The sequence below is a fragment of the Balaenoptera borealis genome, assembly GCF_965194805.1.
Source record: "Balaenoptera borealis genome assembly, chromosome: 11".
Taxonomy (NCBI): Eukaryota; Metazoa; Chordata; class Mammalia; order Artiodactyla; family Balaenopteridae; genus Balaenoptera; species Balaenoptera borealis.
This window is the reverse complement of record NC_138868.1, coordinates 49,447,090-49,471,715: the sequence shown is the minus strand read 5'-3', so window position 1 is coordinate 49,471,715 and position 24,626 is coordinate 49,447,090. Positions and strand designations below refer to the sequence as shown.

General features: G+C 37.5%; 1 protein-coding gene and 1 long non-coding RNA gene across 3 annotated transcripts in view; one reads left to right on the top strand and one right to left on the bottom strand.

The window, feature by feature from the left end:
* Positions 1-24,626, top strand: part of ZNF215 (zinc finger protein 215) — a 259,348-nt gene that overhangs the window by 3,262 nt on the left and 231,460 nt on the right. The gene's annotated exons all lie outside the window — the stretch shown is intronic.
* Positions 1,421-24,626, bottom strand: part of LOC309605630 — a 48,683-nt gene continuing 25,477 nt past the window's right edge. Inside the window, exons 2-3 of one of the 2 annotated variants that reach the window (XR_014231456.1) lie at positions 23,752-23,901; positions 1,421-21,585 (exon numbers count right to left, since the gene is read on the bottom strand). This is a non-coding gene — a long non-coding RNA (uncharacterized lncRNA). Of the gene's footprint in view, positions 23,902-24,626 lie in introns of both variants that reach the window. The other variant, XR_014231455.1, reaches the window with a different exon arrangement.

Genomic DNA, 24,626 nt, shown 5'->3' with positions numbered 1-24,626 from the left:
AGAGATTTTGGGACTAGGATAATTGCTTTGGTGTCAGAACTACTGTAAATAGAAAAACAAGCCTTCTTCTTTACTCTGAAATAACGGCATCCTCTTCTACTGATGCCTTCATGAAGCAATGTCCTGGGAGCCTGTACAGGGAGCTCAGCAAGTGTTCAATCAGCAATTTAATGATGATGGTGAAAAGCAATTGTCGATTGGACCCCAAGCCAACTTTTTTTAAAAATTAGATTTATTTATTTATTTATATTTTTAAAAAGATCTTTATTGGAGTATAATTGCTTCACAATACTATGTTAGTTTCTCTTGCACAACAGAGCGAATCAGCCACATGCATACACATGTCCCCATATCCCCTCCCTCTTGAGCCTCCCTCCCATCCTCCCTATCCCACCCCTCTAGGTCATCGCAAAGCACTGAGCCGATCTCCCTGTGCTATGCGGCTGCTTCCCACCAACGGACTATTTTACATTCGGTAGTGTATGTATGTCCATGCTACTCTCACTTCGCCCCAGCTTCACCCTCCCACCCCATGTCCTCAAGTCCATTTTCTATGTCTACCTGTTTATTCCTGCCCTGCAACTAGGTTCATCAGAACCATTTTTTTTTTTTTTTAGATTCCATATATATGTGTTAGCATATGGTATTTGTTTTTCTCTTTCTGACTTATTTCACTCTGTATGACAGACTCTAGGTCCATCCACCTCACTACAAATAACTCAATTTTGTTTCTTTTTATGGCTGAGTAATATTCCATTGTATATATGTCCCACGTCTTCTTTATCCATTCATCTGTCGATGAACATTTAGGTTGCTTCCATGTCCTGGCTATTGTAAATAGTGCTGCAGTGAACATTGTGGTACATGATTCTTTTTGAATTATGGTTTTCTCAGGGTATACGCCCAGTAGTGGGATTGCTGGGTCATATGGTAGTTCTGTTTTTAGTTTTTAAGTAACCTCCATACTGTTCTCCATAGTGGCTGTATCACTTTACATTCCCACCAACGGTTCAAGAGGGTTCGCTTTTCCCCACACGCTCTCCAGGATTTATTGTTTGTAGATTTTTTGATGATGGCTACTCTGACTGGTGTGAGGTGATACCTCATTGTAGTTTTGATTTGTATTTCTCTAATGATTAGTGATGTTGAGCATCTTTTCATGTGTTTGTTGGCAATCTGTATATCTTCTTTGGAGAAATGTCTATTTAGGTCTTCTGCCCATTTTTGGATTGGGTTGTTTGTTTTTTTGATATTGAGCTGCATGAGCTGCTTGTATATTTTGGAGATTAATTCTTTGTCAGTTGCTTTATTTGTAAATATTTTCTCCTATTCTGAGAGTTGTCTTTTCATCTTGTTTATGTTTTCCTTTGCTGTGCAAAAGCTTTTAAGTTTCATTAGGTGCCATTTGTTTATTTTAGTCTTTATTTCCATTTCTCTAGGAGGTGGGTCAAAAAGGATCTTGCTGTGATTTATGTCATAAAGTGTTCTGCCTATGTTTTCCTCTAAGAGTTTGATAGTGTCTGGCCTTACATTTAGGTCTTTAATCCATTTTGCGTTTATTTTTGTGTATGGTGTTAGGGAGTGTTCTAATTTCATTCTTTTATATGTAGCCGTCCAGTTTTCCCAGCACCACTTATTGAAGAGACTGTCTTTTCTCTATTGTATATTCTTGCCTCCTTTATCAAAAATAAGGTGACCATATGTGCATGGGTTTATCTCTGGGCTTTCTATCCTGTTCCATTGATCTATATTTCTGTTTTTGTGCCAGTACCATACTCTCTTGATTAATGTAGCTTTGTAGTACAGTCTGAAGTCCGGGAGCCTGATTCCTCCAGCTCCATTTTTCTTTCTCAAGATTGCTTTGGCTATTCGGGGTCTTTTGTGTTTCCATACACATTGTGCAATTTTTTGTTCTAGTTCTGTGAAAAATGCCAGTGGTAGTTTGATAGGGATGGCATTGAATATGTAGATTGCTTTGGGTAGTATAGTCATTTTCACAATGTTGATTCTTCCAATCTAAGAACATGGTATATCTCTCCATCTGTTTATATCATCTTTAATTTCTTTCATTAGTGTCTTATAGTTTTCTGCATACAGGTCTTTTGTCTCCTTAAGTAGGTTTATTCCTCGGTATTTTATTCTTTTTGTTGCAGTGGTAAATGGGAGTGTTTCCTTAATTTCTCTTTCAGATTTTTTATCATTAGTGTATAGGAATGCAAGGGATTTCTGTGCATTAATTGTGTATCCTGCTACTTTACCAAATTCATTGATTAGCTCTAGTAGTTTTCTGGTAGCGTCTTTAGGATTGTCTATGTATCATATCATATTATCTGCAAACAGTGACAGCTTTACTTCTTTTCCTATTTGGATTCCTTTTATTTCTTTTTCTTCTCTGATTGTTGTGGCTAAAACTGTCAAAACTATGTTGAATAATAGTGGTGAGAGTGGGCATCCTTGTCTTGTCCCTGATCTTAGTGGAAATGGTTTCAGTTTTTCACCATTGAGGACGATGTTGGCTGTGGGTTTGTCATATATGGCTTTTATTATGTTGAGGCAAGTTCCCGCTATGCCTACTTTCTGGAGGGTTTTTATCATAAATGGGTGTTGAATTTTGTCGAAAGCTTCTTCTGCATCTATTGAGATGATCATATGGTTTTTATCCTTCAATTTGTTAATATGGTGTATCACATTGATTGGTTTGTGTATATTGAAGAATCCTTGCATTCCTGGGATAAACCCCACTTGCTCATGGTCTATGATTCTTTTAATGCGCTGTTGGATTCTGTTTGCTAGTATTTTGTTGAGGATTTTTGCATCTATGTTCATCAGTGATATTGGCCTGTAGTTTTCTTTCTTTGTGATATCTTTTTCTGGTTTTGGTATCAGGGTGATGGTGGCCTCGTAGAATGAGTTTGGGAGTGTTCCTCCCTCTGCTATATTTTGGAAGAGTTTGAGAAGGATAGGTGTTAGCTCTTCTCTAAATGTTTGATAGAATTTGCCTGTGAAGCCATGTGGTCCTGGGCTTTTGTTTGTTTGAAGATTTTTAAACACAGTCTGAATTTCAGTCCTTGTGATTGGTCTGGTCATATTTTCGTTTCTTCCTGGTTCAGTCTTGGAAGGTTGTGCTTTTCTAAGAATTTGTCCATTTCTTCCAGGTTGTCCATTTTATTGGCATATAGTTGCTTGTAGTAATCTCTCACGATCCTTTGTATTTCTGCAGTGTCAGTTGTTACTTCTCCTTTTTCATTTCTAATTCTATTGATTTGAGTCTTCTCCCTTTTTTTCTTGATGAGTCTGGCTGATGGTTTATCAGTTTTGTTTTTCTTCTCAAAGAACCAGTTTTTAGTTTTATTTACCTTTGCTATTGTTTCCTTCATTTCTTTTTCATTTCTTTTTGATCTGATCTTGTATGATTTCTTTCCTTCTGCTAACTTCGGTGTTTTTTTGTTCTTCTTTCTCTAATTGCTTTAGGTGTAAAGTTAGGTTGTTTATTTGAGATGTTTCTTGTTTCTTGAGGTAGGATTGTATTGCTATAAACTTCCCTCTTAGAACTGCTTTTGCTGCATCCCATAGGTTTTGGGTCGTCATGTTTTCATTGTCATTTGTTTCTAGTTATATTTGATTTCCTCTTTGATTTCTTCAGTGACCTTTTGGTTATTAAGTAGTGTATTGTTTAGCCTTCGTGTGTTTGTATTTTTTACAGATTTTTCCTTGTAATTGATATCTAGTCTCAGAGCATTGTGGTCGGAAAAGATACTTGATACGATTTCAATTTTCTTAAATTTACCAAGGCTTGATTTGTGACCCAAGATATGATCTATCCTGGAGAATGTTCCATGAGCCCTTGAGAAGAACGTGTATTCTGTTGTTTCTGGGTAGAATGTCCTATAAATATCAATTAAGTCCATCTTGTTTAATGTATCATTTAAAGCTTGTGTTTCCTTATTTATTTTCACTTTGGATGATCTGTCCACTGGTGAAAGTGGGATGTTAAAGTCCCCTATACTATGATTGTGTTACTGTCGATTCCCCTTTTATGGCTGTTAGCATTTGCCTTATATATTGAGGTGCTCCTGTGTTGGGTGCATAAATATTTACAATTGTTATATCTTCTTCTTGGATCGATCCCTTGATCGTTATATAGTGTCCTTCTTTGTCTCTTGTAATAGTCTTTATCTTAAAGCCTATTTTGTCTGATACAAGAATTGTTACTCCAGCTTTCTTTTGATTTCCATTTGCATGGAATATCTTTTTCCATCCCCTCACTTTCAGTCTGTATGTGTCCCTAGGTCTGAAGTGGGTTTCTTGTATACAGCATATGTATGGGTCTTGTTTGTGTATCCATTCAGCCAGTCTGTGTCTTTTGGTTGGAGCATTTAATCCATTTACATTTAAGGTAATTATCAATATGTATATTCCTTTTATCATTTTCTTAATTGTTTTGGGTTTGTTATTGTAGGTCTTTTCCTTCTCTTGTGTTTCCTGCCTAGAGAAGTTCTTTTAGCATTTGTTGTAAAGCTGGTTTTGTGGTGCTGAATTCTCTTTGCTTTTGCTTGTCTGTAAACGTTTTAATTTCTCCGTCAAATCTGAATGAGATCCTTGTTGGGTAGAGTAATCTTGGTTGTAGGCTTTTCCCTTTCATCACTTTAAATATGTCCTGCCACTCCCTTCTGGCTTACAGAGTTTCTGCTGAAAGATCAGCTGTTAACCTTATGGGGATTCCCTTGTATATTATTTGTTGTTTTTCCCTGCTGCTTTTAATATTTTTTCTTTGTGTTTAATTTTTGATAGTTTGATTAATATGTGTCTTGGTGTGTTTCTCCTTGGTTTTATCCTGTATGGTACTCTCTGCGCTTCTTGGACTTGATTAACTATTTCCTTTCCCATGTTAGGGAAGTTTTCAACTATAATCTCTTCAAATGTTTTCTCAGTCCCTGTCTTTTTCTCTTTTTCTTCTGGGACCCCTATAATTCGAATGTTGCTGCTTTTAATGTTGTCCCAGAGGTCTCTGAGACTGTCCTCACTTCTTTTCATTCTTTTTTCTTTGTTCTGTGGTAGTTATTTCCACTGTTTTATCTTCCAGGTCACTTATCTGTTCTTCTGCCTCAGTTATTCTGCTATTGATGCCTTCTAGAGAATTTTTAATTTCATTTATTGTGTTGTTCATCATTGTTTGTTTGCTCATTAGTTCTTCTAGGTCCTTGTTATACATTTCTTGTATTTTCTCCATTCTATTTCCAAGATTTTGGATCATCTTTACTGTCCTTACTCTGAATTCTTTTTCAGGTAGACTGCCTATTTCCTCTTTATTTGTTTGGTCTGGTGGGTTTTTACCTTGCTCCTTCATCTGCTGTGTGTTTCTCTGTCTTCTCATTTTGCTTAACTTACTGTGTTTGGAGTCTCCTTTTCACAGGCTGCAGGTTCATATTTCCTGTTGTTTTTGGTGTCTGCCCCCAGTGGCTAAGGTTAGTCCAGTGGGTTGTGTAGGCTTCCTGGTGTAGGGGACTAGTGCCTGTGTTCTGGTGGATGAGGCTGGATCTTGTCTGTCTGGTGGGCAGGTCCATGTTTGATGGTGTATTTTGGGCTGTGTGTGACCTTATTATGATTTTAGGCAGCCTCTCTGCTAATGGGTGGGGTTGTGTTCATGTCTTGCTAGTTGTTTGGCATAGGGTGTCCAGCACTGTAGCTTGCTGGTCGTGTGTGGAGCTGGGGCTTAGTATTGAACTGGAGATCTCTGGGAGAGCTTTCGCCATTTGATATTATGTGGAGCCGGGAGGTCTCTGGTGGACCAATGTCCTGAACTCGGCTCTCCCACTTCAGAGGCACTGGCCTGACACACAGCCGGAGCACCAAGACCCTGTCAGCCACGTGGCTCAGAAGAAAGGGGAGACATAAAGAATGAAAGAAGGAAAGAAGGAAAAGAAAAGAAAGTTATTAAAATAAAAACTAAAAACGAATTATTAACATAATTTTTTAAAGTAATAAAGAAAAATAAAAGGAAAGAAAGAAAGAGAGCAACCAAACCAAAAAACAAATCCACCAATGATAACAAGCGCTAAAAACTATACTAAAAAACAAACAAATAAAAACCCAAGAACGGACAGGCAGAACCCTAGGGCAAATGGTAAAAGCAAAGCTATACAGGCAAAATCACACAAAGAATCATACACATACACACTCACAAAAAGCGAAAAAGGAAAAATATATATATATCGTTGCTCCCGAAGTCCACCGCCTCAATTTGGGGATGATTCGTTGTGTATTCAGGTATTCCACAGATGTTGATTGTGGAGATTTGATCTGCTGCTTCTGAGGCTGCTGGGGGAGATTTCCCTTTCTCTTTGTTGTTCACACAGCTCCTGGGGTTCAGCTTTGGATCTGGCCCTGCCTAAGCGTGTAGGTCACCTGAGGGCATCTGTTCTTTGCTCAGACAGGACGGGGTTAAAGTAGCAGCGATTATGGGGCTCTGGCTCACTCAGGCCTGAGAGAGGGAGGGGTACGGAATGCAGGGCGATCCTGCAGCGGCAGAGGCTGGAGTGACGTTGTAACAGCCTGAGGTGTGCTGTGTGTTTTCCCGGGGAAGTTGTCCCTGTATCACGGGATCCTGGCACTGGTGGGCTGCGCAGGCTCCCGGGAGGGGAGGTGTGGATAGTGACCTGTGCTTGCACACAGTGTTCTTGGTGGCTGCAGCAGCAGCCTTAGCGTTTCATGCCCGCCTCTGGTGTCCATGCTGATAGCAGTGGCTCACGCCCTTCAAAGTAGCTGTTTTAAGAAAACTCAGTAAGCTACAGAAAACTCGGAAAGACAATGATGAAATAAATTGAAAGACACAGATAAATGGAAAGATATCTCATGTTCATGAATTGGAAGTGTTAACATTGTTAAAATGTATATACCTCACAAAGCCGTCTATAGATTCAACATAATCCTTATTATAATTCTAATGACGTTTTTTCACCAAAATAGTCAAAAACAATCCTAAAATATGTACAGAATCACAAAATATCCCCATTACCCAAAGCAATCTTGATAAAGAATAACAAAGCCAGAGGCATCACAATTCCTTACTTCCAACTATGTTATAAATCTGTAATAATTAAAACAGTATAGTACTGGCATATAAATAGACACATAGACTAATGAAACAGAGCAGAGAGCCCAGAAAGAATACTCTGTATATGTGGTCAATTTATATTTGACAAGGGAGCCATGAATACTCAGTGGGGAATGGATTGTCTCTCCAACAAATGATGCTGGAAAAACTGGATAAAGAAATTAGGCCCTTATCTTACACCACTCACAAAAATTAATTCAAAATCGATTAAAGACTTAAAGAGAAAACCTGATAACGTAAAACTCAAAAAAGTAAACATAGTAAAGAATCTCCTTGACATTGTTCTTTGCAATGATTTTTTTGGATATGACATCAAAACTTAAGCAACAAAAGCTGAAGTCAACATGTAGGACTACATCAAACTAAAATGTTTTACACAGTAAAAGAAATAATAAAAAAAAATGCAAGGTAACCTTCAGAAAGGGAGAAAATATTTGCCATCCAAATATTGAATAAGGACCTGCTAATAAAAATATATAAAAACTCGTTCAACTGAATAACAAACCCCTAAAAATTTCAGTTGAAAAAATGAGCAGAGAAGCTAAATAGACATTTTTTTCCAAAGAAGACAGTCAGATGGCCAACAGATATATGAAATGATGCTCAACACTAATGGTCATCAGAGAAATGCAAATCAAGACCACAATGAGCTATTACCTCACTCTCAGTAGAATGGCTTTCATCAAGAAGACAAGAGATAACAAGTGTTTGTGAGGATGTGGAGAAAAGGGAATCCCAGTGTTGATGTGAATGTAAATTGGTTCAGCCACTATGGGAAAGAGTATGGAGGTTCCTCAAAAATTTATAAAAGAACTACCATATTATCTAGTAACTCCATTTCTGGGTATATATCTAACAAGTGAAAACAAGATATTGAAGGATATATGCACTCCCATGTTTATGACAGCATTATTCATAGTAACCAAGATGTTGAAATAGCCTAAGTGTCAGTCAACTGCTGAATGGATAATAAAGATATCTATCTATCTACCTATCTCTATCCATCTATCTATCTCCATGAGAAAGAATGAAATCTTTCCATTTGTGACAACATGGATGGACCTTGAGGGCATTATCCTAAGATAAATCAGACAAAGACAAATATTGTAGGATATCATTTGTAGGTAGAATCTAAGAAAGCCAAACATGTAAAAATTTTGAGTAGAATGGTGTTTACCAGGGGCTGGTGAGTGTGGCAATTGGGGAGACGTTGTTTAAGGGTTCAAACCTGTAATCATTAGATAAATAAACCCTGAATATCTAATGCTTAGCATATTATAAACAGCAATACTGTATTATAAACTTCAAAGTTGCTAAGATTCTAGATCGAAATTGTTTTGACCCCAATAATGAAATGATGATGATGTGACATGACAGATGCTTTAGTTAACTCTTCAGTGGTAATCATGTTATGGTATGTAAATGTATCAAATCAACACACATTTATACCTTATATTTACAAAAAAAGACCCTGAATAGCTAAAACAGTCTTGGGCAAAAAGAAGAGAGCTGGAGGTATCTGAGTCCCTGACTTCAGACCATACTACAAAGCTACAGTAATCAAAACAGTATTGTACTGGCACTAAAGCACACACATAGATTGGTGGAATAGAATAGAGAGCTCAGAAATAAACCCACACACTTGTGGTCAAGTAATCTTTGACAAAGGAGGCAAGAATATACAATGCAGAAAAGACAGTCTCTTCAGTAAGTGCTGCTGGGAAAACTGGAGAGCTATTTGTAAAAGAATGAAATTAGAAATTTTTCTCACACCATATATATAATAAACTCAAAAGGATTAAAGACCTAAATGCAAGACCAGAAACCATAAAATTCCTAGAGGAAAACATAGGAGGAACAGTCTTTGACATAAATTGTAGCAATATTTCCTAAGGCTAAGGAAACCAAAGCAAAAATAAACCAAGGAATCTAATTAAACTCAAAAGCTTTTGCAAAGCAAAAAAAGCCATCAACAAAATGAAAGACAACCTACTGAATGGGAGAAAATATTTGCAAATGATATGACCAATAAGGGGTTAATATTCAAAATATGTAAGTAATTCATACAAACTCAACATCAGAAAAACCAGAAAAACGTATGAAAAAATATGCAGAAGACCTGAATAGACATTTTTTCGTAGAAGGCGTAAAGATGGCCAACCAGCACATTAAAAGATGCTCAACATTGTTAATCATCAGGGAAATGCAAATCAAAACTTCACACCTGTCAGATTGGCTGTCATTGAAAGGAACACAAATAACAAATGTTGGCAAGGATGTGGAGAAAAGGGATCCTGTGTACACAGTTGGTGGGAATGTAACTTGGTGAAGCCACTGTGGAAAACAGTATGGAGATTTCTCAAAAAACTAAAAACAGAATTACCCTTATCTAGCAATTCCACTCTTCAGTATATAGCTGAAGACAATGGAAACACTTTTTAAAAAATACATGCACCCTGGTGTTCGTAGTAGCATTATTTACAGTTGCCAAGATGTGGAAGCAACCTAAGTGTCCATCAACAGATGAATGGAAAAGATGTTTCACGTATACACACACACACACACACACACACACACACACACACGATGGAATACTACTCAGCTGTAAAAAATAATCAAATTTGCTATTTGCAACAACATGGATGGACCTGGAGGGTAACATGTTTAGTGAAATAAGTCAGACAGAGAAAATCAAATGCTGTATGTTATCACTTACACCTGAAATCCAAAAAATAAAACAAACTAATGTATATAACAAAAAGAAACATACTCATAGATGTAGAGAATAAACTAATGGTTACCAATAGGTGGAGGGGCAAGATAGGGATAAGGAATTAAGAGGTACAAATTACTATGTATAAAATAAATAAACCAAGTATATGACATTGTGCAAGCCAAAATTATGGAGACTGTAAAAAGATCAGTGGCTGTCAGGGGTTGGAGAGAGGCAGGGGAGAATAGGTGGAGACAGCATTTTCAGGGTTAGTGAAACTTTTTTTTAATAATGTGTAAAGTTTTATCATATCGTTATACATTTGTCAAAACCCATAGACTGTACAAAACAAGAGTGAGCCTTTAGTTAATAATGGAGTATCAGTATTATTTCATCATTTGTAACAAATGTACAACACTAAAGAAAGATGTTAATAAAATGTATGGGGTGGGAGTATATGCAACTCTGTACTTTCCATTAAATTTTTTGTAAATATAAACAGGTCTAAGAAGATAATCTAATTATTTATTAAATACTTCATTAATATGAAAGTTGGCAAGCCAGGAAAAAAGAACACAAACCTTGCGGTTCAAGTAGAAATCACGTAGTAAGATTGCAAACACAAATATATCACTAATCATATTAAGTATAAGTGCACTGCATGTTTCAGTAAAAGACAAAGATTATTGGAATGAATTAATAAAGAAAATCCAACTTTTGTTGCTATTACAAAACTAACATATCTAAAACATAAGGATAGAGGATGTGTGAAAGTAAAGGATGGGAAAATTCAGACACCAAAAGAAAGCTAGAGTAGCTAGTTATATTAATATTAGAGAAGTAGAAATTAACTTGAAAAGCTTCCTGTAACACAAGTTCTTAAGTTGTAATGACAAAGGTTTTTCACAAAGAAGATGTAACAGTCTACATGAATATCATCTAATAACATGGCCTCAAAGTAAAAAGCAAGTCATCCAGTTTCCAGTCTGGCATGTAAGAAGCTTGGAAGTCAACACTCCATCCTAACAACAACTAAAATGCTGTACAAACTGAAAAACCAACAACTCTTCTTAGATATGACAGATAAATGAAGTCACAAGGCAAACTGCTGCCCCCCAAATTGTAGAGACAGATAGGCAAATGTAGAGAATCATGACTTACTGGAGGTGAAACTTATGAGGAGAAACCTCCATGACGTAGGAAAACCTAAACTGTAATTGACAAATTGCTGGGGGCTCTGTGGACAAGTCTGAGTGTCTGAAACTCCAAGAGGACCCTGTAATAGAGGCTCTCCATACCTTTACTTTATCTCCAGGAGGTTGACCAGGTTCTCACAGTGAATACTGGAGAAAAATCCACTTGTGCAGAGGGAGGGGGAAAGTAACCATTTTGAAATAGTTCAGAGCATTTTGTTTTTCTTAATAAGGCCTGTCCTGAGAGAAACTATATTTTCAGACTGTAAACTATTAGAATTTTTTTCAGCGTTGAACCGACCTGGGGAAAGTGAAATACCCAACTCCCGTTTATTCTAGCATTCCACATGGGGAAAAGAAAATACCCAAGTACAGCCTACTGTAGCCTTCCATGAGGGAGAAGGGAAATACCGAACTCCAGACCACTCTAGCCATCATCTCCCACCCACGGGGGTAATAAAGCTAGAAGCATTTCTGAAGTTCACAGTACAGAGACACAGGCTCACTAAAAGACTGAGACCCAATCACTGGATTATAGCACATTTCCCCTCCCCTATACCTCATCACCACATTATTAATGACCTATTTACAGCAGTTTCCTTTACCCAGTACATCATGTCTGTCAAGAAAAATTATAAGGCATACAAGAAGACAAAACAGAAAAAACCAGTTTGAGGAGATAGAGCAAGCATCAGACCAAGACTCAGACATGGCAGGAATATTAGAATTATCAGATTGGGAATTTAAAACAACTATGGTTACTATCCTAAGGCCTCTAATGGATGTAGTTGAATTCATGCAAGAAAAGATGGACATTGTAAGCAGAGAGTTGGAAATTCTAAGAAAGAATAAAGTAGACATGCCAGAGTTAGAAACGCAGCAAGAGAAATGAAGATTGCTCTTGCTAGGTTCATTAGTAGACTGGCAACAGCCAAGGAAAGATTCTCTGGGCTTGGGAGTACTTCAGTAGAAACTTCCAAAACTTGAAAGCAAAGAGAAAAGAAGACTAAAAAAAAAAACCAAACAAAAAAACCCACCAGAATATCCAAGAACTGTGAGATCACTCTGGAAGGTATAACATATGCATAATGAGAATACCAAAAGGCGAAGAAAGAAAAGAACAGAAGAAATATTTGAAGCAATAATGACTAAGAAGTTTGCCAAATTTGTCATAGATCCAGGAACCAGAACACCAAGAAGGATAAATGCCCCACCCCCAGACCTCACCAAAGCTTATCATATTCATACTGCTGAAAATTGAAGACAGAAAAGTTAAAAATTTGCCAGAAAAATGAAGACCTCACCTATAGAGGAGCAAAGATAAAAAATGTATCTGAGTTCTCCTTAGAAACCATGCAAGCAAGAAGAGACTGGAGTGAAATATTTAAAGTGTTGAGAGAAAAAATCCACTGACTTAGAGTTGTGTACCCTGAAAAATTATTCTTCAAAAGTAAAGTAGAAATACTTTCACAGACATCAGAAACTTAGATCTATATAAAGAAAGGAAGAGCTTTGGAGAAGGAACAAATAAAGGTAAAACAAAACAAAAAAAACACAACTTATTTTTATTTAGTCTTAACTGACCTAATAGATAAATTTGTTCAAAATAAAGAAGCAGATATAGAGAATGGACTTGAGGACATGGGGAGGGGGAAGGGTAAGATGGGACGACGTGAGAGAGTGGCGTTGACATATATACACTACCAAATGTAAAATAGATAGCTAGTGGGAAGCAGCTGCATCGCATGGGGAGATCAGCTCGGTGCTTTGTGACCACCTAGAGGGGTGGGAGGCAGTCGCAGGAGGGAGGGGATATGGGGATATATGTGTATGTATAGCTGATTCACTTTTTTATACAGCAGAAACTAACACAACATTGTAAAGCAATTATACTCCAATAAAGATGTTAAAAGAAATAGCAAGAATATATTTCATTATGTATGCTTATGTATACATATTTTGTGAGTATAGGTTATGAATGCTTATTGAAAGTGAAGTGAATTGGTAACAGTGATATAAGGGACAGAAGGTCAGAATTCATATTGTCTTATTACAAGGTACTTGCACTACCCATGAAGTACTATAATGCTCTTTAAAAGTGGGTTTGTGTTGCCTTGGAAAACATGACTAAAACGTAGCTCAGGATTGTGTTTCTCTAGCCTGGCTTCTCACTTGTATCATAAAGGTGATGGCCCAGACGTTAATTGTTCTGAGTAGCATGATCTGTTATTGTTCATGTGCTTTCTGGGATGGGTATACAACCTATATACTCATTACGTTTTTCCCACTATCCCAACTAATAGTGTCATGCTCCCTCTTCCTCTACCAGTATGTAGCCTAAATCCAAAAGGAGAAAGCTGGATCACCTATTTTTCCCCAATCTTACACATTTTGTTAAGCCATTTCAGAAACCATAAGAGATGACCTGCTTTCTCTAGTATACTCATCAATTCTGACACATGGAATAGCAAATAAAACTGATTTACATGATGCCAATGTCTTTGTACTTCCGCACTTTGGAACAAGCACATTTCCAAATAGTCAGCTCCAGGAATGTTAAAAGGTCCTCAAAAAATTAGGAATAATATCATCTCTGGTAGTCATTTTTTCTAAGGCAACAGTAAATAAAAAATTAACCATTCCTGTATATAAGCATATTTTTCTTTTCTTGAATAACATGCAGATGAGTAGCATATTAATGGCTGACTTTAAATTAATCTTGATTTCTCTATCATGTAGGCCTAAAACTCACTGTAAGGGATTTCAGTTTTTTTCTTCAAGTGACAATTTCAAGCCTCCTAAATACTCACACAAGCCTTTTTTCTTAGGAAAGAAAAAAAGGCTAACCTTGGCCACTGTAGGCAGCTGATAGTTTTCATATATTCCCTGAAATATTTCATACTTAAAAATGAAATTCTTCCTTAAAATGTCACTGTAATATATACTGCATCAGCATTTTTCACTCATTTTTCAATTTTGTAAATACCTTTTATGGAAAATATTTCCCAAAATTTAAAAAATCATTTCTTTGTGTCATATAACAAAGTAATTTTATGTTAAATCCATGTATTAAGGGGTTTAGTCTTAAGTATATTTACTAATCAAAAATTTTAAACAAATTTGTACATTAATAGGATTCTAATTTTTTTAAATTGTACCAAAGGCTATTTAATGAAAAGTGAGTTTCCTTACCAGCCCTTATCCAGTCCCTTAGGCAGCCACTGATAGCAGTTTAAGCATTCTTCCAGAGGTATTCTATGCATATCTAAGGGCATCTGTCTATATCTCTCATTTTAAAAACAAATGATGGCATATAATATTTGCCAGTTTGCATCGTGTTTTTTTGTTTTGCTTAATATATCTAGTTTATAATAACTTACAGTGTAAAAAAATATACAAAATCTTTAATGACCTAATGTGCAAACTTTGCATTTGCCTTTAAATATCTACTGGTTTATTTTTATAATTTTTGTATCTATACGGTTTGCAACCCATATGTAAATAGACTTTACTATTAATAGCAAAACCAATTTGGATAGAAAAAAAAATGAATTTGGATTAGTTGTATCTTTCAGAGAATAGAAGCAGAGGGAGTACTTCTTGACTCATTTGATGTGGTTAGTGTTACCCAAATACCAAAACCAGACAAGTCAGATCAAAAACTGATAGCTAATACTTCTCATGCACATATGAAAAAAATCCAACAGTGTATAAAAGGAATTATATACCACAACCAGTTGGGGTTTATCTCAGGTATGCAAGGCTGGTTCAGAATTTGAACATCAATTAATGTAATACATCACATCAACAAGCTAAAGAAGAGAAATAACATGGTCCAATAAATAGGTGGAGAAAAAGTGTTTGATGAAATCTAACACTCATTCATTATCAAAACTCCTGGCAAACTAGAAATAGAGGGGAACTTCCTCAAATTGATAAAGCATACCTACAAAAATCTTAATGGTGAGACACTAGGAGCTTTCCCCCTAAATTCAGGAACAGTCAAGGATGTCCCCTCTCACAACTCCTGTTAAGCATCTTACTGGAGGTTCTAGCTAATGAATTAAGATAAGAAAATGAAGTTAAACATATATAGATTGGGAAGGAAGAAATAAAACTATTTGCAGGGGACATTACTGTCTGTAGAAAATCCAGAGAGTCAACAGCAACAAAATCCCTGGAACTAATAAGTAATTATACCAAGTTACAGGATACCAAGATTAGTACAAAAAGGTAAAACACAATGCCTTTTACATTAGCACCCCTAAAGTTAAATACTTAGGTGTATATTTAACAAAGTATGTACAAGATCTGTATGAGGAAAACTAGACGACTCTGATGAAAAAAATCAAAGAAAATTAAATAACTGGGGAGATATTCTATGCTCATCAAAGGGAAGACTCACTATTGTCAAGATATCAGTTTATCCCACCTTTCTCTGTAGATTTAATGCAATCTCAATCAAAATCTTAGCAAGTTGTTTTGAAGATATTGACAAACTGAATCTAAAGTTTATATGGAGAGGCAAAAGACCTAGAACAGCCAACACAACATTGAAGGAGAAGAACAAAATTGGGGCCCTGCCCTGCCATGACCCTCCCATGCCCCCAGTGATGGGGGCATGTTAAAAGAAACAGAAAACAAACTGAAACAAAGTGCCAAAATCTACTCTCACCTTGTCTACTGCTTAAAGTTAATATACTACTAAAACTCCTTGTGTATCTTCATCCTCCATTCCTGTGAGAACCCATCTCCTTTGGAATCCATGTTTCTGATAAAAGAGGTGGTTTCAGGAAGTTGCAAGATGGCAGAGTAGAAGGATGTGAGCTCACCCCTTCTTAAAAGAACAAACACAACTAACTGTTGAACAAACATTGACAAAAAACAAACAAAACCGTTGGAACCTACCAAAAAAGATACCCTACAAAGACAAAGAAGAAGACAAAGACAAGAAGCCACAAACAGGTGGTAGGAGGGTGCAATCATGATAAAATCAAACCCTATATCCGCTGGGTGGGTGACCCACACACTGGAAAATAATTATATCACAGAAGTTCTCCCACAGGAATGAAAGTCCTGAGCCCCATGTCAGGCTTCCCAGCCTGGGGGTCTGGCAATGGAAGGAGGAACCCCAGAGACACTGTCTTTGAAGGACAGTGGGGTTTGATTGCAGGAATTCCACATAACTGGGGGAAACAGAAACTCCACTCTTGGAGGGTGCACACAAGGTCCCATGTGCACCAGGACCCAGGGAAAAAAGCTGTGACCTCATAAGAAATTGGGCCAGACCTACCTGCTAGTATTGGAGGGTCTCATGCAGAGGCAGGGAGTGGCTGTGGCTCACTGTGGGGACAAAGACACTGGTAGTGGCAGTTCCGGTGAGTACTCATTGGCGTGAGCCCTCTCAGAGGCCACCGTTTTCTTACCAAGACCTGGCCCCACCCAACAGCCTGTAGGCTCCAGTGCTGGAATGCCTCAGGTCAAACAACCAACAGGGCAGGAACATAGCCCCACAGCTGCTTGCTAAAGACACTCCTTGACTCAGTCTGACTCACCTGGGGGACAAGACCCAACTCCACCCACCAGTGGGCAGGAACCAGTCCCTCACAACAGGAAGCCTGCACAAGCCTCTTATTCAGCCTCATCCATCAGAGGGAAGCCAGCAGAAGCCAGAAGAACTACAATCCTGCAGCCTGCGGAATGGAAAATGCAATCACAGAAAGTTAGATAAAATGAGACAGCAGAGAAATATGTCCAGATGAAGGAACAAGATAAAACCCCAGAAAAACAACTAAGTGAAGTGGAGATAGGCAATCTACTGGAAAAAGAATTCAGAGTAATGGTAGTGAAGATGATATCTCAGAAAAAGAATGGAGGAACAGATCGAGAAGGTGCAAGAAATGTTAAGCAAAGACCTAGAAGAACTAAAGAACAAACAGAGATGAACAATACAATAACTGAAATGAAAAATACACTAGAAGGTATCAATAGCAGAGTAACTGAGGCAGAAGAATGGATAAGTCACCTGAAATAGAGAATGGTGGAAATCACTGCCATGGAACAGAATAAAGAAAAAGGAATGAAAAGAAATGAAGACAGTCTAAAAGATCTCTGGGACAACATTAAATGCACCAACATGTGCATTATAGGGGTCCCTGAAGGAGAAGAGAGAGAGAAAGGACCTGAGAAAATATTTGAAGAGATAACAGCTGAAACTTCCCTAACATAGGAAAGGAAACAGTCACCCAAGTCCAGGAAGCACAGAGAGTCCCACGCAGGATAAACCCAAGGAGGAACATGCTGAAACACATAGTAATCAAACTGACAAAAATTAAAGACAAAAAGATATGAAAAGGAACAAGGGAAAAGTGACAAATAACATACCAGGGAACTTCTATAAAGTTATCAGCTGATTTCTCAGCAGTAACTATTCAGGCCAAAAGGGAGTGACAATATATATTTAAAGTGATGAAAGGGAATAACCCACAACCAGGAATACTCTACCCAGAAAGGTGCTCGTTTAGATTCAGTGGAGAAATCAAGAGCTTTACAGACAAGCAGAAGCTGAAAGAATTCAGCACCACCAGACCAGCTTTGCAACAAATGCTAAAGAAACTACTCTAAGTGGAAATGAAAAGGCCAGTACTAGAAACAAGAAAGTTATGAATGGAAATGCTTACTGGCAAACATACAGTAAAGGCAGGAAATCATCTGCACACAAATACGATATCAAAACCAGCAATTGTGGGAAGAGGAGAGCACAAATGCAGGATATTGGAAATGCATTTGAAATTAAAAGACCAGCAACTTAAAACAATCTTGTTTATATATGCTGCTATATTAGAACCTCATAGTAACAGCAAACCAAAAATCTACAATAGATAAACACACAAAAAAGAAAAAGGAATCCCAACACAACACTAAAGTTAGTCATCAAATCAAAAGAGAAGAGAACAAAAGAGGAAGGGAAGAAAAAACACCTACAAAAACAAATCCAAAACAATTTACAAAATGACAGTAGGAACATACATATCGATAATTACCTTAAATGTAAACTGATTAAATGCTCTGACCAAAAGACATAGACTGGCTGAATGGATACAAAAACAAGACCGGTATATATACTGTCTATAAGAGACCCACTTCAGATCTAGAGACACATACAGACTGAAAGTGAGGTGATGGAAAATGGTATTCCATGCAACTGGAAATCAAAAGAAAGCTGGAGTAGCAATTCTCATATCAGACAAAATAGAGTTTAAAATGAAGACGGTTACAAGAAACAAAGGACACTACATAATGATCAATGATCAATCCAAGAAGAAGATATATCAATTGTAAATATAAATGCACCCAACATAGGAGCATCCCAGTCGAATACTAACAGCCATAAAAGGAGAAATTGACAGTAACGCAATAACAGTGGGGGATGTTAACACCCCACTTTGATCAATGGACAGATCATCCAGACAGAAGATCAATAAGAAACACAGACCTTAAATGACACATTAGACCAGATAGACTTAATAGACATTTATAGGGCATTCCATCCGAAAGCAGCAGAATACATATTCTTCTCAAGTGCACATGGAACATTCTCCAGGAATGATCACATGCTGGCCCACAAAGTGAGCCTCAGTAAATTTAAGAAAACTGAAATCATATCAAGCATTTTTTCCAACCACAATGCTCTGAGATTAGAAATCAACTACAAGAAAAAAAAAAAAACTAAAAACACAAACACGTGGAGGCTAAACAATATGCTACTAAACAACCGATGGTTCACTGAAGAAATCAAAGAGGAAATCAAAAAATACCTAGAGAAAAAGGATAATGAAAGCATGACATTCGAAAACCTATAGGATGTGGCAAAAGCAGTTCTGAGAGGGAAGTTTATAGCAATACAATCTTACCTCAGGAAACCAGAAAAATCACAAATAAACAACCTAACCTTACACCTAAAGCAACTAGAGAAAGAAGAACAAAACCCAAAGTGAATAAAAAGAAAGAAATCATAAAGATCAGAGCAGAAATAAATAGAAATGAAGAAAACAACAGAAAAGATCAATGAAACTAAAAGCTGGTTCTTTGAAAAGATAAACAAATTGATAAACCTTTTGCCAGACTAATCAGGAAAAAAGGGGAGAGGGCTCAAATCAATAAAATTAGGAATGAAAAAGGAGAAGTTAACAATGGACACCACACGTACACACTGGTACATTTAAAATAGATAACCAACAAGGATCTACTGTACAGCACACTGAATTCTGCTCAGTATTCTGTGATAACCTAAGTGGAAAAAGAATTAGAAAAAGAATAAGTACATGTATATGTATAACCAAATCACTTTGCTGTACACCTGAATCTAACACAACATTGTTAATCAACTATACTCCAATATAAAATAAAAATAAAAAAACATGGTTCCAAAAGCTACCATTATAATAAGTTCTTTCATGATTAAAAAAAAAAAGAGGACAAAATCGGAGGACTAACACCTCTGGACTTCTAGACTTAAATATAAAGAAACAGTGATCAAGATATTATGGATTAGTGAAAGAGTATACAAAAAACAAATGGAACAAAAGAGAGAGCCCAGAAGAAGAGCCACATAAAGATAGTCAACTGAACTTTGAAAAATGAGCAAAGGCAATAGAATGGAGCAAGATGGTTTTTTGAAGAAATGGTGCTGGAACAATTGGACATCCACATGAGAAAAAATGAATCTAGATACAGTGTTGCATCCTTCACAAAAATTAACTTAAAATGGATCATAGACCAGAATGTAAAATGCAAAACTAGAAAACTCTTTGAAGAACACTGGAGAAACCTAGATGACCTGGGGTATGGCAATGATATTTGAGAGATAACTCCAAAGACATGATCCATGAAAGAAAGAATAGATACACTGGACTACATTAGTAGCAATGTAAAATTTCTCCTCTGCAAGAGAAGTTGTGAAGAAAATGAAAAGACAAGGCACAGACTGGGGAAAACATTTGCAAAATCTGATAAAAGGCTGTTGTCATAAATATCCAAAGAACGTTTAAAACTCAACAACAACAACAAAAAAGACGAACCCTATTAAAATTGGGCCAAAGACCTTAACAGACATCTCAATAAAGATATACAGTGGCAAATAAGCATATGAAAAGATGTTCCACATCATATGTCATTAGGAAAATATGAATTAAAGCAACAATGAGACGGGGACTTCTCTGGTGGTCCAGTGGTTAAGAATCCGCCTTCCAATGCAGGGGACTTGGGTTCGATCCCTGATTGGGGAACTAAGATCCCACGTGCTGCGGGGCTACTAAGCTCACATACTGCAACTACTGAGCCTGCATGCTCTGGAGCCCACATGCCACAACTAGAGAGAAGCCCGCACACCACAACGAAGAGCCCACACGCCACAGTGAAGGATCCCGTATGCTGCAACGAAGATCCTGTGTGCTGCAACTAAGACCTCACACAGCCAAATGAATAAATAAATATTTTAAAAAAAAGCGGGCTTCCCTGATGGCGCAGTGGTTGAGAATCTGCCTGCTAATGTAGGAGACACGGGTTCAAGCCCTGGTCTGGGAAGATCCCACATGCCGTGGAGCAACTAGGCCCGTGAGCCACAACTACTGAGCCTGCGCTTCTGGAGCCTGTGCTCCACAACAAGAGAGGCCACGATAATGAGAGGCCCGCGCACCGCGATGAAGAGTGGCCCCTGCTTGCCGCAACTAGAGAAAGCCCTCGCACAGAAACGAAGACCCAACACAGCCAAAAATAAATAAATAAATAAATAAATTAAAAAAAAAAAAAAACTCATAGCTAACATCTTAAAAAAAAAAAGCAACAATGAGATACCAGTATACAGGCATACTTCCGAAATATTGCACGTTTCGTTCCAGACCACAGTAAAGCTAGTCACATGATTTTTTTTGGTTTCCCGGTGTATATAAAACTTATGGGGACTTCCCTGGTGGCGCAGTGGTTAAGAATCCACCTGCCAACGCAGGGGGCACAGGTTAGAGCCCTGGTCCAGGAAGATCCCACATTCCGCGGAGCAACTAAGCCCGTGCGCCACAACTACTGAGCCTGTGCTCTAGAGCCCACGCGCCACGACTACTGAAGCCGGCGTGCTCTAGGGCCCACATGCGGCAACTCCTGAGCCTGCGTGCTGCAACTACTGAAGCCTGTGCACCTAGAGCCCAGGATCTGCAACAAGAGAAGCCAACGCAATGAGAAGAAGCCTGCACGGTGCAACAGAGAATAGCCCCTGCTTGCTGCAACTGGAGAAAGTCCACGCGCAGCAACGAAGACCCAATGCAGCCAAAACAAAACAAAAACAAATTTATGTTTACACTATACCATAGTCTATTAGGTGTGCAATAGCATTATGTCTAAAAAATCAATGTACATAGCTTAATTAAAAAATATTGCTAAAAAATGCTAAATATCATCTGATTCTTTAGGAAGTCATAATCTTTTTCCTGGTGGATGGTCTTGTCTTGATGTTGATGGCTGCTGACTGATCAGGATGGTGGCTGCTCAGGTTGGGGTGGCTGTGGCAATTTCTTAAAATAAGAAAACAACAAAGTTTGCTATACTGATTGATTCTTCCTTTCACGAATGATTTCTCAGTAGCATACAGTGTTGTTTGATAGCACTTTACCCACAGTAGAACTTATTTCAAAATTGGAGTCAATCTTCTTAAACCCTGCCTCCTCTTTAACAAGTAAGTTTACACAATATTCTAAGTCCTTTGTTGCTATTTCAGCAATTAGTTAAGTTTGCTCTTTTATCTGGGCCCAGTTTGTGGCACCCCAGAATATTTACAATAGTAACATCAAAGATCACTGATCAAAGATCACCATAACAAATATAATAGCAATGAAAAAGTTTGAAATATTGCGAGGATTATCAAAATTTGACACAGAGATATGAAGTGAGCAAAAGCTGTTGGAAAAATGGTGCTGATAGACTTGCTTGATGCAGGGTTGCCACAAACCTACGGTTTGTAAAATACATAGTATCTGGGAAGCACAATAAAATGAAGTGCAATAAAATGAGGTATGCCTGTACACCTATCAGAAAGGCCAAAATCCAGATCACTGAAAACACCAAATGCTGGCAAGGAGTGGATCAAAAAGAACTCTCATGTATTGCTGCAAGTAATTCAAAATGGTAAAGCCACAGTGGAAGATAGTTGGTTGATTTTAACAAAACTAAAGAGAGTTTTACCATACAAAGAGCAATTGTGCTCTCCCTTGACACTCAAATGATTTGAAAATTTATGTCCTCACAAAAACCTGCACACAGATATTTATATTAGCTTTATTCATAATTTCGAAAGCATGGAAGAGGCCAAGATGTTCTTCAGTAGGTGAATGGATAAATAAACTGTGGTACATCTAGACAATGAAATATTATTCAGTTCTAAGAAGAACTGAAAAGAAAGAAATGAAATAAAAAGAAATGAGAAGACACGGAGGAAACTTAATGCATATTACTTAGTGTAAAAAGTCAGACTGAAAAGGCTACATACTATATGATTTGAAGTGTATAGCATTCTGGAAAAGACAAAACTATGGGGATAGCAGAAAGATGAGTGGTTGCCAGGGGGTAGATGGAGGAATGGATGAGTAAGCGGAGCACAGAGGATTTTTAGGGCAGTGAAACTATTCTGTATATTTTAAGGTTAGTTACATTTCATTAGACATTTTTTCAAATCTCGTAGAATGGCCAAGACCAAGAGTGAATCCCAATGTAAACTATGTACTTTGGGTGATGTTGATATGTCAATGTAGGTTCATCAATTGTAACAAATGTACCACTTTGGTGGGGGATATTGATCATGGGGGAGACCACGCACGTGTGGGTGCAGGAGATACATGGGAAATCTCTGTACCTTATGCTCAATTTTGCATAAACTTAGAACAGCTTTAAAAATTATTTATTAAAAAAAACAATTTACAAAATTACTTGATGAAATTAACAATCCACAATTACTTTAGAATGCTTAGTAAGTTTTTTAGTACCTGATAAAGCACACTCGCAAAAAATTAGTAAATATAAACAGCACTTGAACAATATTATTAACAACCCAACCTAATGTCCACATGTAGAACACTGCTCACAACATTGTTGTCATTGTGTTTCTAATGGTTTGTAGAAAATCCTTAAGCTGGGCACAAAGGAATTGCTCATCTGGGCAGGGGACAGCCACGTGTTTGGGGATTGTTGGTGGATAGTTGAGGAGAGAGGAGAAGAAAGTTGAATACCTGGGGTGAAGGCATGAAGATATGCATTTGGAGAGCCAATCTAGTCATCAGCCTAGGACAGAGATGTGGTCTTCACCAGCCAGAACTCCCCATGAAGGTGGATCAAAACAGGGTGTCCCAAATTGCACTCATCACTTGATTTCTAAACCTCTTCTTCCTTTTGTTTTCCCATCACACTCATCCTATTCTAATTTTTCTAGTGTCTCAATCATCTTTGACTTCTTTCTCTCTTTATCTTCCTACAATCAGACATCATATTCTCAAAATTTCCCATCCAATTTAAACCCATGAATATATCATAGACTTTGTGCCAGGTGTTTTGCTAGAAAGTGGGGTTACAGGCATGAATAAGACACAGTCAGAGAGGGTCCTGCATCAGTCTAGGAGGAAGGAGAAACAGAAGAGTAGTCTAGGAGGTGGAATAAAGAATGCTGTAATTGGAGCTCCCCTAATACTCACTTGATGACTTCATTTCTTCATTCTCTGAAGAATGCAGAAGCTCCATCCATCTTCCTTTCTTGCAATCTCACTTATCCTTTCTTGCACACCTTGCATCTATCTTGTTTGCCTGGTTGTTACACAGCAGCCTCCAAACATGCTCAGGTATTCCTATTCAAAATAGATGAGGCCTGATTTTATCTCCTCATTCACTGTAATTTTTCTTCACTATAATATTTCTAAAAAGTTGAAACATTATCTTAGTAAATATGACTATATGATGGCTAAATGAACTAATGAACATTCACTGTCCTATTTCTTCATAAGTTAACATTGTGCCGTATGTCTTCTATTTCTATCTTCTCTAAAACTGCTTTTCACAATCCTGTCCTTCAAGCTCTAGTTACCAAGTTAAATAACCTTTTCTTGGTATGCTGTCTTCATCTTACTGATCATTAAGACCAGTGAAACCCTTTTGTACTTTCTTGTGTTTATCATCATCTAGGCTAGTCTGATACACTTAAGTATCATAGACCAGAGTTAGCAAAAATAAAACAAAGATGTTCAAACATTTATTTCACAGTGTTTACCAAGACTTAACTTGTGCTAGGTAGTGTTTTAGGTATATGGATTGTCTGCTGAATAAGAGAGACATGGTACTTGCTCATACAGGGTAGGGTAGACAGAAAATTCCCACATAAATAAATAAGTACACAAGATACTTTGCCTGTGATTCATGCTATGAAGGAAGTGAAAAGAGTGATTTCACTGAGAGCAACTTCAGAGGGAACGTGGCCACTTTGGATTAAGTGGTTAGGGAATGCCTTTTTGAGAAATTGACACTGGAATCATGTCATAGTTCTGGTGCTGATCATGGAAGTATTTGAGGCTTTTCT